At 43.2% G+C, this 19,310-nt stretch overlaps 1 protein-coding gene across 3 annotated transcripts in view; it reads left to right on the forward strand.

Moving 5' to 3' along the window:
- The window catches only part of SYT1 (synaptotagmin 1), a 1,490,427-nt gene that overhangs the window by 353,104 nt on the left and 1,118,013 nt on the right, over positions 1-19,310 (forward strand). The window lies entirely within an intron of this gene.

Here is a 19,310-nt window from a genome sequence, read left to right on the forward strand (position 1 = left end):
CAAGCAGTGAGGAAATTGCCTTGCCCACAGACCCACTGCTCCTTACCTGCCCATTCTTCCAGGTCACCCAAGTACGGAAGGGCACCTCACACAATGCCGAGCCGCCATTATTGAGCTCCATGCAGGCCCGTGACGATCCCAAAGGAGACGGGGCTCAGGCTGGAAGCGGGGCCTCCAGGAATTGCTGCACACATTTTGAGGATACGAGAATCATGCAAGATGCCCCTCTCCTATCAGGATTAACCAAAGTCTCGCCAACCAGCCCTATACGTATGCCTGTGGGCAAAGTAGTGGACCTGTCAGATGAATCAGGATTAAGGAAAGTAGAGGTTAAAGCAGTAATGGAGCTCTGTACCCCAAACAAGGAGACAAGCATGCATCTCGAAAAAGAAAACCAGCGTCAAAACTAGCCATGTACTAACCTGCAAGCAGACAGGAAAAGAACTGTTCCACCCAGGAGGCGGAGACCCTATAGAAAACCACAAACCATTACACAAAATAAGATCTTCACAAAATGAACGCAATTAAACTCCCTGAAAGACTTTTTCAAAAAACAGGGAAAAAGAAACCATGACCATCTAGATGAACTTTCAGACGCTGAAATTTTAGAGGCAATCATGGAGCCAGTGCCAGCCATAAAAATCTGGAAAACTGGCAACCCGCGCTCCAGCATCTACTCAAATGCCGAAAATTTCAGTGCAGCAAACCTACAAAGTCCCGGAATGCCCCGCCACAAAGGATAGCCCACCTGCAGAGCCTACATCTCTTACGCCCCTCATCTCTGATGGCTGCACCTGGTCAAAGATTCCATCAAGTGAGGACCAGTAAATTCAACATAATTCAGGAGATCTCCTCACCAGAAAGCTCACTGATAAAGGAGCCTCTGACAGCGGAAGGAGCAGGGGAGCGGCAAGATGCAGATGTAAGATCCTCACGATCAATCTCTATCAACAAAATCCCCGAATATCAGATAAAGGTCCTTGGACAATCGAACAACATCATCAATCCATCTACCCATGAAGGGACAAGGTCCCTCGGAGAATCAGCGGCACCATCCCGCAGGAGCAGCAGAAACCCAACTATCCAGGTGTCACCTTTATAGGGAGCCAATCATGTCACCCCGCCAAGCACATCACATAGGCGACAGAGCAGCCTCTGCAATCAATGGCCTCCGGCACAAAAAGACACCCCGACGAAAAAACCTGACATGGTAACTATCATGTCAGCCATCACCATTGCACTGGCCCCCTTTTGCAAGTTATATGAGGCCATAAATGATAACCTGAACGATCACTCGACACTGACTGCAATGATGCACGCCAAACTAATATACCTAGAAGGGTATATCCAGGTCAATAGAAAAAAACATTCTTACCAACAAGCAGACCACTCACCCCGCTACACCTTTCAAAAATGGATCAGTAAACCAAAGTACTACCAAGAACCAGGCTGCAAGAAAGACATCCTAACAACCACAACCCACACAGGCCAAAGCACCCAAACAGATCAAAATTTCTTGCAAACAGCAACAAGGGCCCACAATGGGACAACTTCAGTATCTTTAATCCCCAGAACTGTAATAACTTGTCCAGAAGCTCCACTCTACCAGAGGTTTTCTTCTTTAAAGAAAGCTCACCGAGGCCAAGCAGGATGGATTCCAAGGCTAGAAAAGAGGATTCTCTCAAGAAGCAAAACACTGACACACCCAACACTCCGAGGAGCCCCAGGGAGGCCACTGAAAGGCCAGTGAAATTACCACAGTCAGAAAATCAAACAGTTCTAAAACTAAACGACATGTCAGGTGCCAAAAGGCAGAACCCAGGGGAAAATAACTTGAGGAAAATGCCAGACCGCACACCCAAACCAGGGAAAATCAAGAAAACGCAGCCCCCAGACCTGACCTAAAAAGTCTGCCATTGGAAAAACGCACTACTAACTATGCAATAAAATCCCCAAGAACTGTCTAAGAATTCCTTGATGACACATCATCAATGAACATCTCACAGAATCTAACCGAAGTCCCTTACGAAGCTGAAGAGAGAACAGCAAGAGCATACACACCCAAGAGAGACACTCAATTGGACCAGACTCTGACAAAACAACGGAAGAATACCCACACCACCCAGAGAAGGAGAGATCTCCATGATCACGACGGTTTGAACAGAGAGAGTCGACCTGAAAGGGGCAGAAACGTCTCCAGGCAAAGGTCCGAATATCTGAGAGAGCGGAACAGATGAGACAACTAGAAAACAGAATCGAGGGCTGCAACGCTGACACTGAAACTGGAACAAGCCTCAAGCAACCATGACAATCTGGTGCTCAACACAGGAGCTGTGAGAAACATCTTTAGGAAAATGTCTTCTCTGGAAAGCTTAAAAGCCCAGGACTATGTTAGGGTCGAACCCTATCACAGAGGCACAATTGACAAAGCCTACCTTCACATTAGAGTGGCCGCCAGGCCCCCTTCAACTAAAAAAGTACTAGATAAACTGTCTAAACACGTCTTCCATCTATCGATATTGCCAAAACCTGGCTCAGCACTGGCTGCACGGGAACACAGGCCAGTGGAAAAGCCACGAAACATCCACTACCACTCCAAAAATGAAGACTTGTACAACACCACGAGAATGCCACGACACAGAACCAAGCCGGAAGTCCCGAGACTGGTGGGCTACTAAACAACTCCCTTATCGAATAAGTGGGATCCAAAGAGGGATGGAGTCTCCGGAAATGAGCCACAAAGAGAATCCAAGACCTTGACACATCTACTTAACCCTTTAAATGCCAGCAACGAGCCGGCTCGTCGGTAAAAACCGCTCCAGGTTCCCACAGACGAGCCGGCTCGTCGGTGGCACTTAAGGGGTTAATGAGGGGGGAAATGCTGGCGGGTTTGGGCGGTGAATACCGCGATTTTAAAAAAAAAAACATTGGCACTGGGGGGGAACCTCAATGGCACTTAAGAGGTTAAGATCCACCTGAAAGAGGTTCAGAGAGCATCAGCTAATTCGCCTAAAGGTGATCATCCAGACATGCCAGACAGCTCCTCAAGCAATTCCACTAAACCAGCGTTAAACAAAAGGCTGCTTTCATCAATGAAGCAACTGTGGGCTTGGCTACCAAAGACACTGGCTTCTCAGAATGAAAAATAGCAATTTGCTACTGACGGTACCGAGGCACAACCATTGGGGACGTGAGAAAATCCTCTACTGTCGAAAACAACTCTACACCTGTGCTCCTGGAACACACGTGGATATAAACATTTAATGCAGAAAGGATATGTCAACTTAAACGACTTTGACATCTTGGCCCTCCAAGAAACCTGGCTCTTTGAGACGCCACACCTTGATGGCTTCAGTATAGTCATCTCGCCAGCCAAAAAAATTATTTTAGGCTGTCCTTCTGCAGGAATCTTATTGGCGGTCCAATCGGGAAGAGGAATAACCATTCAAAAGACTCTGTCAACTTCATTGAACCACCTAGCAGTGCTGACAAGCTGGTCCGTGCTGGTCACCAAAGACAATCAGCAGAAAAAGCTATTGGTCGCAATCGTCATCGTATATTGGAATCCCCAAACCATAAATGATGACTGCTTCTTGAAAACCATCGAAAAAACAGTGGATGCGATTTACGCAGAGAACGATGTGACTCACATCATTATCTGTGGAGATCTGAACGCCAGGTGTTCCTTATCATCAGACACTTGGAAATCGGAAACTACACCTGTGGAAAAAAGAGGAGCACGGTGGCAAGATCTGATGGAATCCCGGGGTTGTTTCAACTTTGACCAAGCTTTCCCTAACCCCAATCGCAGGCCAACATGGGAAAGAGACTGCTCAAGCGCAACTATTGACTATATGTTCGCGTCTGAGAATCTCCTAAAACTGGCAGTCACTTTCGAAGTAGCAAAAACTGAGGCAAGTGATCACAATCTGCACAAAGCGACTTGGATGATGACAATAAGGGAAGCACCGAGGAGCGAACGACAAATAGAGTGTAATACTCAAGGGTCACACCTAAAACTTACAGAGTCTAGAATAAAAGATCTAACACTCAACTAATCCCAGCAGCTGGCGGGAAACAAACTGCTGAAGGAGACAGAACCAGATTACCAACCGCTATTGAGCCCATACATGTTCAAGAGTGGGAAAAAACCCCAACAGAGGGACACCCTGCTGCATCATTATGACAAGCTGCTGGTAGGGAAAAGGGCCATCTTCAGACGCTTAAGAATGAAGATCAAATCATCAAACTTGCCAGCAGCACAATCTGAACTGTACAAAGAAACCAAGTCCTATAAAGCTTGGCTAAAACACCGGCGGATTACCCTGTACCAAAGAGACTCTGAGGAAATGCTGAAAAAACTGGCAAGCAAGAATACAGGAGCCTTCTAGACCCTGATCAAGGCCTCAGGAGCACATCCTGAGCCCTCACAATCGAACATGGTGAGTGAAACCAGCTGGATAGCCCATTTCTCAGAACTCTTCAACGGCCCGATGGCGAGGGCAGAAGTAAACAGCAGCGATCCCGAAGGTAGATGACTGGATATAGCAAACAAAGAGGACATCCAGGCGGTCATCTGCAAACTAAAAGCTTTGCGGGCTCTGGGTCCAGGCGGAGTGACGAATATCGATCTGAAAAAATTCGCTGAAGAATGGTCAATTTTCATTAGCATGTTCTTTGAAAAATGCGCCACCGACCGATTGCTTCCAAAATCCTGGACTACAGCGGTGGTGGTACCAATTTTCAAAAAGGGCGACGGACAAACCAACAAAACTACAGACCAATTGCACTGCTCGATACGATCGGAAAAAAGTGTTCGCCTCACTCCTACTGAGGAACTTCCAAACTTGGCTCAAAAAAGCTACTCTGAACGACCCTCTTCAAGCTGGATTCCGTAAAAACTCTGGAACGATCGTCAACATTATGATCTTGAGCACCCTCAAAAGCAAAATCCAAGAGGGGACGGCAAAGCTGTATTTAGCATTTATAGACCTCACCCAAGCTTTTGACATGGTAGACAGACCATTTCTATGGGTGAAACCTCGGATGGCAAATTGCCCGCAGAACATCCTGGAGCCAATATAAGCCATCCACACCGGAACATCTATGCAGGTGAAGTTGAACAAGAAAGGCATGCTGTCAGAGGAAATTCAGACAAGAAGAGGGGTGAAGCAGGGATGCCCCCTTGCACCGGCACTGTTCATAGCCTTTTTAGGTGACTACAAAGAATCGATGACAAAGGTTAAAGGATTTCCACCAAAGATAGGAGGAACCCTGATTCAAAGAACGCTATACGCAGATGACATCACGCTGATTGATCAAACACCGATTGGCCTCCAGCACCAATTAACCTATTTAGCTGACCATATAGAGGCCAACAAGTTGAAAATTAACAACAAGAAAACCAAGATTATGGTCCTGGAGTGGCAAAAAAAGAAGAAAAAAACATATCAAGCAGACCACATGGCAAATAGAACATTTCAAAATTGAAGAGGTATCAGAATTCAAATACCTAGGGGTCATGCTCGACAGTTTGCTCTTTGAGGTGACCATGCAAAGTTACATCTGGTTCAAAGCAAGAACTCTATCAACCCAAGCACGCATGCTGGATAACAAATTCAGATGCTTTTCTATAATTCCCTTGATCAAATACTACAAAGAAAAAGTGGTCCTGTGCCTGCTATATGGTGCAGAAGCAATGCCAAAGTTTCCGGAAGAGATCTGGGAGAAGATCGAAGGTTTTTTCTGTAGGTAGATGTTTTTTCCAACTGAAAAAAACTTCAATGCCAGCCATCAGAAGAGAGCTAGGGCTCATCACCCTAAAAACCAGAGTGGAAAACAGCAGCATGGCACTTCACAGGAACATTCTACTACCGGAGGCATCACCCTAATATAACCTGCTACATATGGAAATCAAGGCAGGCAAAAAATGCTTGCATCTTGGGTAGCCAAAAAAAATACTCAACTAGAATCAATCGCCTGCACAGAAGAATAATTATTCCAAAATCCCCTCAGAATCAAAACAAAACTGGAAGAACTTGACTGGATTAACACCTCAGAGAAAGTGGGAAAGAACAAACTGTTAAGTCATCTTCCACTGCTGCCAAGAAAAGTATCGACCTGGTAGAGATTTACAGGAAATTTCCCAATGAACAGTTCTGTCATTTCTTTCTGAGAGCAAGACTAAATCTACTACCGTCCAATGAGATCCTGCACATCAGAGGACTATCCATGTCCAATTCCTGCAGGGTATGCAAATAGACAGAAGAAGTGGAATCAGTTTGCCACCTTCTGACGACCTGTCCGGCAATGCTAACCTCCAGACAAAACTACTTAGCCTCGATCCTAGAGTGTCACTCGGACTGCGAGGAAATGACTTGATCGCTTGATATGTGGACAATAAACTTCATAGGCTATCGCCACAATAAAAATTCTGCAAACCGCCTTACAGAAAATAGAACAAGAAAAAGAGCAGGAAGGTGGCATGGAAACTGAAACTGAAACTCAAGAAAACGGAATGAATGTTTGTCAAAAAGCAACACATTCACAGAACAGTGACGCTTTTTTGTAAAACCAATACATTTTTGTAAACACAAAAAAAATAATAATAATGGGAGCTCTCTTTTCTAATGTTCAAAAAGAACATATATGCTGTGGAACCATATGACACATAATGCCAAAAACCATCTCTCTTGAAGCAATTTGACACAGCTGGTGACATAAAGCTATAATTCTCAGATTATTCAAGCAAAATGTGCAGTCGGATGTCAAACTCACAGCTCCACCAAATCCTCTTTGATATGGCAACAATGAGAATTAACATATCCAAGAAAGATTTAGTTTGTGTAAGAGACTCTGCAGATTGATGGGATAAATTCAGAAAATGGCAGCAAGTAAGCACTTGCATTACAATGAGTATTTTTGGCTAAGCTGTTTGGCATTTTTAATGGAGCAAAACAATTGTGTATTTTTTATTTGTTTGAAGTAGACAGCATTTGTCTTTCATAAATAACTAACACATGAATTAACCTATTTAAAAATGAAATCTGTTGGGATTTCAATAATGCACAACTGGAAACTGTGGGATGTTCTGACCCACTAGACTCTGCCCTGCAACATCACTGTGTGCTGCTTTCATCAGAAACAACAGAATGGCCGCCAAAAAGCCCTATGCGTGCTAAAATTCGCTGAGAAGTGCGCAGGGAAACCGGAAAAATAGGCTGTCAAATCTATTTTGCCTGTGTCAGTGGTAAAACAGGAGACCACAATGCTAAACCTGTCATTGGGAGGCCCACAGAGTGAAATGGAACTACCTGAAAAGGCAGTGCTGTATTGCCAGAAAAACCCAGAAGTGTTTTAAAATCTGTTTTTCCTTGGCTGTTGAAATTGCAAAATAATGGTTCCCCGAACATCAGAAAAGATCCAACAACCTTGTTGGGTGTTAACCATCACATTATTTAAGGAATCCCCATAGGCACAATGTCAGGAGAAGTACATTTCATCACGAAAATATCCACATTCAAAAAGGTGCTTGCCTGGGAAAATATGTCAGAATATGGGCACAGTACTACCGCTCGCCTGTGTCAAAGCTATCATTTACTTATACTGTTAGTTTAAACTGGTACATTAAGATCAAATTGTGGAAAAGAAGAGACTTGCCATCAAAAGCAATATAGGTTGCTACTATTCAATTTCTAGGTTCTATGTTTTAAAAAGACTGGAATTAAGACAGGACTTCAAAAGCACATTCCACAGTTTGCCCCAAACAAAGGTGCCTTCCCTTTTGCTCTCTGCCCAGGAACTCTCAGTTAGATGCTAATGAAAGGAGGAGGGGATTTTGCTCTGCTTCTCTGAGGAGAGACAATAGGCTTCATAGACTGAAAGGGAATGCAAATTCAGGTGTCAACAGAAACAACCGCCAGCAGGAAGAGAGCCCTGGACTGCTCTGGGCCCAGCACACCATGGGGGCCGGACCAGACAGATATGTGTATCTTAAACCACAAGGAAATATCTTTTTGAAAAGGACTCATAGAGAAGTGTGAAAAATGTGTAAAAATCTGTAAATTATAGGTTGTTGACATGAGGATTCTGCTCACAGTTTGAAACTACTCTGAACTCTGTGAGATGTTCAGAGACAGGACTACCGGAAATTTGATTTTGTAGCAATTCTGATGATGCTAGAAATATGAAACTTCACAGGATTATGCCCAGATGTCATGCGCATATGTGCAGACAAATGTGGACAGATCTGACACTGGGTACCAAATCAAAAGCGTGAAAAACGATCAAATTTGAACAAAGCTCTCACTAAGATGGGACTCGGACGGATACTTGCTCTACTAAATCTGTGATGTAAATATATATTGCTATCAACTCGGTTGTATTGTAAATATGATTTATGTGAAAAATAGATTTACTGTACAGAAACAAAGGGGAGGTACTCCCTGGATTGTAATATACAGCATCATCATGGCATCAGATTTCCTTCTCAAATCAGGAGAGGGGACAGACCCTAACCAATAGGATTAGTAGAGGGTATGCTTAGTATAATTTAGCCTACCCACCCCTTAGGGAAACACATAAATAGAGACTGCTTATGACCTAGGGACACAGACAGATTCGCTCATCAACTGATTTACTGGCAAAGCGCTCTGCAGGAGAAACCCATATCTAAGACTCCAGAACTTTGAAAGCAGAGAGGCCAAATTCCAAAGCTGAACCATTCTCAGCTGGCCTTTAAAACCTTGAAACCTGATTTACTGCAGACTTCCAAGTGGAACAACACCAAATAGAACAGCCGGGTTGTGCTGTTTCTGCTTTCTTGCCAAGAACTCTTGCTAGAACCCAGAGATCCAAACCAGTAGAGCAGAGCTGTAACCTGATAGCTGCAACCCAGAACCAACCCGTCAGATCCAGTCCAGAGGCCGTGCAGTGTCTAGAGTGCCGTGCTGAGTGCATAATCCGGGTGCCCTGAATCCTGTCCGGTGGGCTAGCAAAAAAAAACCTTTGATCAGATCCCTGACGGGCCTATTCCAAACCATAGTTGTGAGTATCTATAGCATAGTATTGTCCATAGCCAGTATCTTATCCTTAAGTAATCCTATCCAAAACCATTCTATCACCTCCAGAACTGCATTGTAGAATCTTGTTTTTCCTGAATCTTTCTCTCATCCATATAGTCCTTTGATAATAGTAGTGATAATATCATTTTTGCACTAATATATTTGCTGAGAAAGACAAGTGTCTTGGCGGGCAAAAGTCAGAACAGAGGCGCCGCTGATCTGGTGGCTGTTCTGTTGGGTATCTTTTATCTTCATAGCCTCCCTAGTGTAAAGAAATACCTGTTTGTAATATTCAAAAGCGCATCTTTCATTTGGAAATCTTGACTCTTTTTGGGAAAAGTCGACCTCTACTAAAACCTTCATAACTTCCATATCGTACATGCTAGAAACAAGTGTCAAATTGAAGATAACATCCTCAGCTTTCAAACAAACCCAAAACCGCATTCCAACTCCTTATAGTCTTCCCGCAATCGCATTTCTCGTGCGTGGAAAAGTTTGACACAAATCTTTTGTTTGGCTCAATTTCATCACGTGTAAAATAGCTATTCTTTGCATCCGACCGCAGAACTCAGTTTTCAATCTGCTAGTTATTCAATCATCATTGCTAGTGTTTACCTGAAAATATATAAAGCGGCTCTCACTAGTTTTGAATCCAATTTAGAGAATTAAATCAATTTTTCCATTTTTTTCCCATTCATTTCCAAGCCACATTCAAAAGCATTCAAAAACATTTGACCTGTTTTGAAATCATTCCTGTTTCTCTCTCTATGCTTTCTGGGGGAAATTGGGATTGAAACTGTATTTGTTGAGTTTGATTTCCTGAAACATGTGTTCTCCCCTTCCATCTCTTTATACTGCATATTGGGGGGGACTGAGTAGTGTGCAGGGGGAAAAGTGACATTGCAATTGACTGAACCCACGCCACGTATCATTCTGTGCTGCCTTATTTTTCTTATCCATACTCCTTCTGATTAAAGAGATTGTTGATTGTGACATCATCCCAGTGGTGATCATTGTATAAATGTTAATAGTGTGATATATATATGTATTGTTCAAATTCATAAAATAAATCTTTTAACTTTGCAAAACAGCCTGCTTCCTGGTACAGTGAGACCGGGGGGGATTCAAAGAGAGGGGCGTGATATAAGGGTACATCATTCAGAAATAAAAGAACTTATAGACGCAAATATATAATTAAGGGTTCCAGCTGTGCATCACACGCTAGGCATTGAGCTAGGTGGAGTGCCGGGTTGAAATCACTTACAAGATAATGCCTTCTTAGTGATTATTCAATGATAACACAACTGCTGCTTAGTGTGGCGGGTCAGAGGAAGGACACAGAGTATGATATACCATTTTAGTGTAGTTTTATTTAACTAAAAGGTGCAAAGGCCTACCTTTTCCCAGGCTTTAGGTGTTCCCTGTCTAACAAATGAACTAAGGTGTTCGTCAGTCATTGGTGCAAGTCTTAAATCAGATTCTGTACACTGTCCAAAACTAGTCTACTCTGACCCTACCACTATTATGAGCACTGAGGCAAAGGAAAATTACTCCCTTCTCCTGTTATATGGGTTTTCCCCAGGTTCAGTTCAATATGGAATTTGCAAATATTCATTAGCCACCACTCTCTTTAGGCTGCACAGTTCAGACACTGGATTCTGCCTAGCCTTAATCTGTTCCTTTGCTTGTCTTCACTTATTTCTATTTTGTTCTTCTTCCTCTTCTTCCTGTGGTATTCTCTCTTGTATGTCCGGAGTAACTGATCCCTTTCTCTCGGTATTTCCAATACTTACTTTTGACTGGGATGAGTATAATCATTCCAGTAATGATTGCTACTCTCTCTCAGTACTTCTAATAATTTCTTGTCACTGAGACTCATTCCAGGAATGATTATTTCTTTCTTCTGTCCCCCATTTTTCCGTGTTATTTGTATTTTGTAAGGGTACCGTCACTGGGTCCTATGTGGACAGGGGCCTGCTAATTTTCATGTCAGAATGACTTCATCCATATTGGCAACTCTTGAAACTGTTGCTTTGCCGCTCTTCCATTTGCTTCCTTCTCCTTCAACTCTTCAACTGTGGTGTCGGCATTGTTTATGAACCCTTCAGTCCACCACTTCTCGCCTGAAGTTATGCGATCACTTTTCATCCCTTTGGGTTAAGGACGTCTCACAGCATGCCCTATCTCCGCTTTATTGTTCTCTGTCTCTTCTTCTTGCCAACGCTGTGCATTGGTGATTTGTTTATGTGCCTTCTCTCAGTCATTACATTATTTCCCGGTTTCCGCTTTTCGAGTGTTCTCCCTTTCCCAAAGTCTTGTTCTGGGTTTTTCAAGCACCAGCTGATTTGATACCTGTGGTCTCTCTCACCTTCCACAGCCCTGCTTTCCTGATTTTTGACGTTGGGTCTCCCCTGGTATGTTGTACAAGGCCTTTTCCGTTTCAGGGCTCTCACTCTATATGGTCTGCATAATCTTCTTCGTCCCAGTTTGTCTTCAGTTTTCTCTCATGGGCAATAATGCTACACTTGGTTGACATTAGTACACGGTGGCTACATTCCATGGGATACACTTAACATGGATTGGCTCATTTCCGAGCCATACCACAGTGTAATCCCATGGACGCACTTACATGCATCGTGCGCCGGGCACAATCTTTTATTTTTTATTTTTTCCTGGTGACCATGTAAAGGGAGAAGGGACCACACATAGTCCCTTCTCCCTTTCCCACGGTGGCCAGTTTACTCCCATTCATTAGTATGGAGCAACTTGGCCCAAAATGGCGCCCTGTTGCTCCCTACTAATGAAGCAGTTCACGCATTCTAGTGTTCCTAGAACTAATGCGTACTGCGACGAAACCTTTTCAATTGGCAAAAGAAATGCTGTTTGAAAAGATTTTGTCAGCCATTCGTGTTCTGGGGCTGCAAACTCGTGAAAACAAGTTTCCTGAGCCTGCAGACCCCGGAATACTAATGGCAATAAGCCAAACCTGCCCGCGGTAAGGCCCCCGGGCCTTCGTTAAGGCTATTGCTTCACTCGGGCCTGTAACTATGGACCCCGGGTGCATTACCTTGGCTGTTATTGGCCTGCCGTCACAGGGCTTATTGCCATAATAGCACACTTTAACTTGCTTTTAGTGTCTTTCTTCATGTCTTTGTATTGATTTGTCACGTAAGCAAACATTTTTAACCACAGAATTAATGAACAAGCAGCAGGTATTGGTGTGAACAGTTTAATACAATTATGCCCATTTTGTGCCTGCAATTGTGGCATGCAAAACATCAGAACAGCTTCATCAGTGATACTTGTTAGTCATAATCGGTCTCTGAAAGACATTAAGAAAGACATTAAGTGATTATAGACACATTGTTCGCCACTTCCTGCATCTTGTCTATTCCTGCCATGCATTTTCCAGGATTTCAGAAACAGTGAGGCAGCTGTAAATCTTGAGACTTGCATAATAAAAATATACTAGTCAAGAAGGAACACTAACATTTTTATTTTATTGCATCTTGAATAATCCACACACAACTAAGCACGAGACATGAATTTATTTTTATTTTGTTTAAAGACATCCACTTGAAGACAGTACAGATCGTTCAATAGAACAGCTAATTTGACAGCAGTGTCTTACCATGTAGACATGAATACAGGTAAAAAGCTTGATAAAAAATGGAATGCTTATAAGGGGGCTATCTACATCAAAGGTTATGATTTTTATAGAAATCTTGAGAAGTGTAGTCATTCCGAAGGGTCTATGCATTCTGGGAAAGTTCTGAACATGTGATAAGTTACATCTCTTTTATTGTTATTATTTATCATTATAAAGAAACGTATAAAGCGCAACTACGGCCCGAAAGGCATCTCGGCGCTGCTGTTGGCAGTACGGAGAAAAAAAACTTATCAATAAGAATGCATGCCGACAGAGTAAACAAAAGGACTTAAGTGCCTGCATGATTATGAGCTACACCTGCAGAGATTAAAATCAGAAACAGAACCTTTGAAATAGATATCCACTTGTCTGTCCAGCCACAGACACCAAACGAAAGTGTTATTTGATCATTTTAAATGAGCGTGCACTAAACTTACTTTCCACATGGTTGCAAATGCATGCCCTCAAAGTCCTTGGGCCTCATTACGACCCAGGCGGTAAGGGGTTTACGGCAGCGTAAACAGCGCTGACCCTTACCGCCTGAGTACGAGGTCCCTTAGCGCCATGGCGGATTTAACACCTGCTTTTAGCAGGTGTTAAAATCCATGGCGCTAAGGGACCATGGAGTTAATTACGCCACCGTAATTTACGGTGGCGTAATTAACGCCTTCCCCACTCCCATTATGCCCTATGGGGCAAAAATGGGAATGGGGAAGGGTAAATGGGGATTGGGGACTTACCGCCCCGCCAAGGTCGGAATGGGGCGGTAAGTCCGCCAACCACCATGGCGTAAACATAGTTTACGCCATGGTGGTAAAGTCACGGCCCAGGCGGTAACTTACCGCCTGGGTCGTAATGAGGCCCACAGTGTATAAAAATGTGTCTACACCAGCTATGCATAGTCAAATGCTGGCAAAGTGAGTCATATTAGTAGGTGGCACATATACTTCGGAAAGACAGGGTATGGGTATGTCCGTTTGTACTTGATTCTCAGAACTTACCCTAACATACTGAGATCAGACGTGTACGGATGGTATTGTTGTCTAATCTCATGTTAGCATCAACCCCAAAATAGACTGCCACAGTCTTGTGCAAGCTACACACAGTTGTTTCTGCTGTTGAATTTTATAAAATCTCAACCTAATAAGCTCTTAATAATTTGGCAATTGTCCCTATTGTGTGGGAATGTTACAGTTTGATGTTGGACACTCTAATATACCATAATAGTTGAAAATTGCAAAAAGGGTAGCACTCCACAACGACAATCTCATATTACCTGGTTACAAACTCATAACCGTAGCACAAATTCAAAACAAATAAGTTGGGCATTTTCAATCGGGGCATTAAAGGTGCATTTGATACAGTGGCACATAAAATGATTTAAAATGACATACAATTCAATATGGATTTCAAATGTGTAAAATGGGTTTAACATCAGTTAAAATGGAGTCTGGTTGTAGCAAGTTTTTGCTCATTTATTAATGCATTATAGCTGGATGTGAACATTGATATTTACAAATCCGCTCATGCAAATCTAACTATTATCCTAAATAGTGCAAAGTGCACCTTACTGTAAAAAAGGGACAAGGTGACAGTTGAAAGACAAGTCAAATACGAGATGGTTTCATTTTGATATAATGTCATTTTAGCATGTTTTCTTCTCTTGAGACAATAGAAAGTGTGTAATCCAGGGACTAAACACAGTAGAAACCTGCATTCCATGCTTCTCTGTTGTTCTTTTTACAGCTTCCCGCTGTCTAGATAATCGGCGAGCTTAGAATCAAGACCCGAACCACCTGTAAAGGATACATTCCAACCTTGCCTTTGGTACATGGACAGGCTGCATCACAGAAAGCCCAGGCAGTGCTCTACTTTTTTCCTCCTGTACAAGTTCTCATGACTTTATAGCCCTTACCATCTGGCTCTACAGTGTGTTAGCTGGTTGTTTTCCTTGTTGGAGGCCCTCACCTTCTGCTTGGCCCCACTAACCGGGACAGTGGGCACCTACCATAAAATAGAGCCCTCTGGTGCCGGCTCCAATGCATCAATAGTACACATTAAGTGGGCTGAGAATAGATAGTGTAAATCAAGGAATTGTTCATCGATGAACTAGGTTATACCGTGACTTTAAAAATGTGGCATGTGCTTAAATGGTCCTAAAAAGTTGCACTGGAGATTATTATTATTATTATTATTATTATTATTATTATTATTATTATTATTATTATTATTATTATTATTTTAACAGCCATGTAAAACCCCAGGTAGACCAGTTTTATTAGACTTTAGTGTTTGTTTTTGTATATTAGGACAGTCCTGAATGCAAAAAATAAAAGGTCTCGTCTGTCAGCTCTCAATGGCATCAATCCAAAAAGAAGAGGCAATGTTAGAACTGAATTATCAAAGTGGCCCTTGCGTTCTACTCACGCATTATTATTATTATTATTATTATTATTATTATTATTATTATTATTAGGGTATTTATGGAGCACAAACCTAGCTTCGGGGAGCAGCTGAGAGTTTTACAATCATAGGGGAAGAACCCAGTGAAGCAAACTGAAACACAGGAACTGGGACGCTCCCAACACGCAAGGAGAAGGGCAGGCAATGTGTTGGCAGCAAGGGATCTGCAAGCAAGCAGACAGAGGAAACAGTGGGGAGCAGATCACCCAGTCTCAGGTAGGATGGGGAGCTGAGGGTGTGTGGACCTAGATGCTAGAGAGGAGCTATTCCTTGGGAATCAGGGGCTTGCAAGAACCTTTATTCCCTAAGTGGACTTGCATGCCTGCATAAAAAGGGGCTCATTGTGGATCCAAGCATCCTGCAATCATACTTAAGTGTCAGCAAATGTCTCATTGAGCAGATGCAGGCAGTGTTCTGCAATCTCCTGCTGCAGTGCATTTTCCCATGTGACTGACTTGCCATGGGACTGGTGCAGTGGAATGGGTGCCCCACCGGCGGTCCGTGCAGGTGGCCAACATCTGGCTACCCAAAAGCATGTGCGCATACTGCCACTCAGAGAATGTAGGCTTGCCACGCACTTCTTATTTATTTATTTATTTATTTCACATTTGTATAGCGCTCCCAGCCCGGGGGCATCAGTGCGCTGAGCGGAGCAGTGTCAAGGATGCAGAACGGTCGGTGTTATGTACAATTCCATAAATAGCAAGGGTCCGGTGGCTAAAACGCAAGTGAGGAAAACTGTTAGTGAATCGGTCCCAAAACGTTAACATTAGCCTATCAGTTCATTTAGTTGCCTAATGGTGATCTGTAGTGCAACAGTCATAATTAATTACGGCTTTGACCACGTGACTAATTGTGTTCCTAGTTTGCTTTGACATCTTTAGTGTTCTAGTTGTGATATGATTTAAATGTGTTGTATGTAAACGTGCACACACATATAATTACATGCGATTGCACTGAAACGCCAATGGTTTAGTCAATGCAGACTGCTGCAAAAGCTTTCTATAGTAACTGATAAATTATGGGTTCAGTACATCATGAGACTACCAGCTCCCATTACATCTGAGCTCATCTCGTAAAATGCCCTATGAATTGCAGTGTTCTTGCCAGGATCCGGCTGTGTCTGACCGCCCCATGCTGGTTGCAGCTTTCTAAACACACCGAGAAGAAGGCTGACAAATTAGGCTCGCCATCGCTCCTACTAAATCAATGTCAGCCAAGATGACTGGAAGGGAAAGGCTCTTCCGTAATTAAGCTTGAGCAGAGAAATAGTAGATGCGGTTTGCTAGATAGCTCGGTCTCCTTCATACACATCTGCCTTTATGGCATCTGGAGATATATTTTAATAATTGTATATTTTTGGATTGCATAACACAAATAGAAACACAAATATGTTTTAACCATCTATCAATATAAGTAAAAATACAAACTATACCATAAGTGTTAGTTCGCGATCGTATTTAACGGTAAAGAAAATAACAGTAAAATCAATGTAAAATGTATATACACAACCATTATATACACAGAATAAACAGTGTAGAGAGAAGAAGAATAAATAAGGAGGTGCTTGTGTTGCATGCTGGTTCAGAACAGTGAAGTAGCACACTTGCAGGATGCAGTGGGCTGTGGGATTAGGTCCAAGCACATTTGTTTTTGCACTCTGTTCTGTAAACTCCCTGTGGCTATTTGCTCTGTGCCTGGTCCCCCTGTCCAAATCAAGTCAAGGGGAATGTGAATTGCTATCAGGGATCTGTGCAGACTCATAGCAGCTTTTCTCTGCCTCAAATGGCAAACCGCATGCTTGGCTTGAGCGTTTCTATTTATTTGTTACAGTTCCACCTCTCAAGCAAAGGTGGAAATAAACAAACTTCATCTGCACAGACCGTTACTTTAATAGCATCACTGCAACTGTGCTTACTGCACACACATTGAATGGATGCTGAGAACTAATGGGTACTTGGTGTTAAACTTGCCCAGCACTTAGGAATGCCTGGGAGGGCTGGCTGCATGTCCCTTGAGTCTCACCCAACTGCTCCTAATCATCAGCTCAAGCCCATTTTTAAAATGAGTGACTTGTTTGGGTACAGGGACAGAGATAGCAAGCGTACATTGTTTAAATGTGTTGTCCTCCATTTAAACAAAAAATGTGTGTGTGAGAGAGACATGAAATGACTTCTGCTGCGCAGGAGTCTAAAGATGAGTCTTGGCAAACCTGCCATCTCAGCCCCCACAATTCTACAGACCAACAGGGATCCCAATCATAAGGATAAAACAGGCATAGCTCAGAGATATACCCCCTTCACCTTGTGTGGTAACGTGGGCCAAGGGAAGGCTCTACTTTCAGAAGGGGTGTAAATGTGATCCAGTAGCAACCCCAACAGCAAAGTGCAACAGTACAAAATAAAAGGAATGCTCAAGAAGGTTCTAGAAATATCTATACTTTAATCAAACACACCAATGTACAAATAACTGTAAAAACAGAGAACTGCAGAATGTAAGGGTGCACCTCTCTGAGTTTTCAGTAGCGAGAAAAACAGGCAAGACATACAATGGAAATTCAAAAAGGAAATGTTATTGGTGCATAAAAGGTACACTAGGGAGTTAGCCAGTCTCTAAGGCCCCAAAGGGACAAGGTCAGTTCAAAATACCTTAATCCAATATTCAGCAGCTCAACAACATCGAGTCAGGCTTTGTGCTGTACTGTGATGCGGATGGAGCCAGGTTCGGTTGCTGCGAGTTATGCTGGGTCAAGTTGTGAGCTGGCATCTACTCGGTTCGAAGGGAGAGTTGCTGTGATAAAGTGCAGCATTCGTTAGTGCAATTCAGATGGTTCACCAATCCTGGTTCAAGGGTGGAGTCGGTGTGAGATTTTGGTAATCATTGGTTTGGGTCAGTGAGTGACGCAATGCTCCAGGGATTTGATTTGAATTCTGGCAGTTTGATGCAGTGGCCTTGGTGATCAAGGCAGCGGTTCGAGTTTGTCCCAGCAGGGAGCAGGTTGCTCAAGCTATACAGGTGATATGCTCCGCTTGACACAATGCAGCAGTGAGTCAGCTTGATGGGTGAAAAGCAAAAATAGTGCGATAATTGCAAAAGCAAAAGTAGCGGGTCCCTCTGATTTAACTGTGTTAAACATGGTTCCAGTGCAGTTTGACGAGTTTGATGCAGCAGAACAGGAATCCTGGCTGATCTGGGCTTCCAAATGCTGTGGGACCCACTGCAAGGGTTCTAGAACTGGGTCCTTTCAGATTCTGCTTTCCCAGACTAGGGAGGTGTGGTGTACAATGGCAGGAACTAGTCCTCAGAGCAGTCAACCCGAATGAGTCTTGGAGATGGTAGTTATCAGAGTCTGCCTCTGCCTTGGGTAACCCCTTCTTCTCCTTGAAAGCTGAGAGCTTTGGGTAGATCAACTCCCCCAAATAAGGTCCAAATAAGTTCTTCCTTCAATCCAGGATGCTCCAAAAGTAAATCAAAGAAGGAGTGGGAGACCCCTCATCTATAGGCAAAATGCCACAGATGATTGGACAATACAAGCCTGCTTTAAGGGGTCCAATCTCTGCCCTTGTGACAACTAGTCTTTGCCTTCTTTCATCATACCCAAAGTGCTTTGTGCTAAAGAAAGTGGAGGGGACAGGAAGGAAGTTGAGTTACAGAGAGAAATAAGATAGTGTAACGTTTCCCTAACTGTGCCAGGCTCCCTTCTACTACAATACCCCCCCAACCTTTACAGACGCATAATCTGAAAGGTATGTAGCACCCTGTTGTTTGGCTAGTCTTTTCGTATAGGATGTGGACTGCTGAGGGCTTGTTGGGGTGGAGCGAGGTGTTACCCATCCTCACAAAGGATCAAAGGAGAGGAACAGTCTGTCAGTCTTTTGTCCAGATGTCTGGTAGGGACATACTGTCTGACTAGAATACACATAACCCTTCCACAGCTGGTCTTGGATCACTATGCTGATGTGTAGGATTCAAATCAGATGTGTCTTTTAATAATTATGACCCTCTGGCACCATACCAAATGGGGTATCACTTATATGATCAGGTTACCTTGCCACTAGGTGGGGAGTTTATCATAGCCACATGGAATTTGGAACAGAGGTGTACACCTGAACACAACCTCTGCATGACAGTGACTT

This window comes from Ambystoma mexicanum, chromosome 12, assembly GCF_040938575.1.
Source record: "Ambystoma mexicanum isolate Mex_15411 chromosome 12, UKY_AmexF1_1, whole genome shotgun sequence".
Lineage (NCBI taxonomy): Eukaryota > Metazoa > Chordata > Amphibia > Caudata > Ambystomatidae > Ambystoma > Ambystoma mexicanum.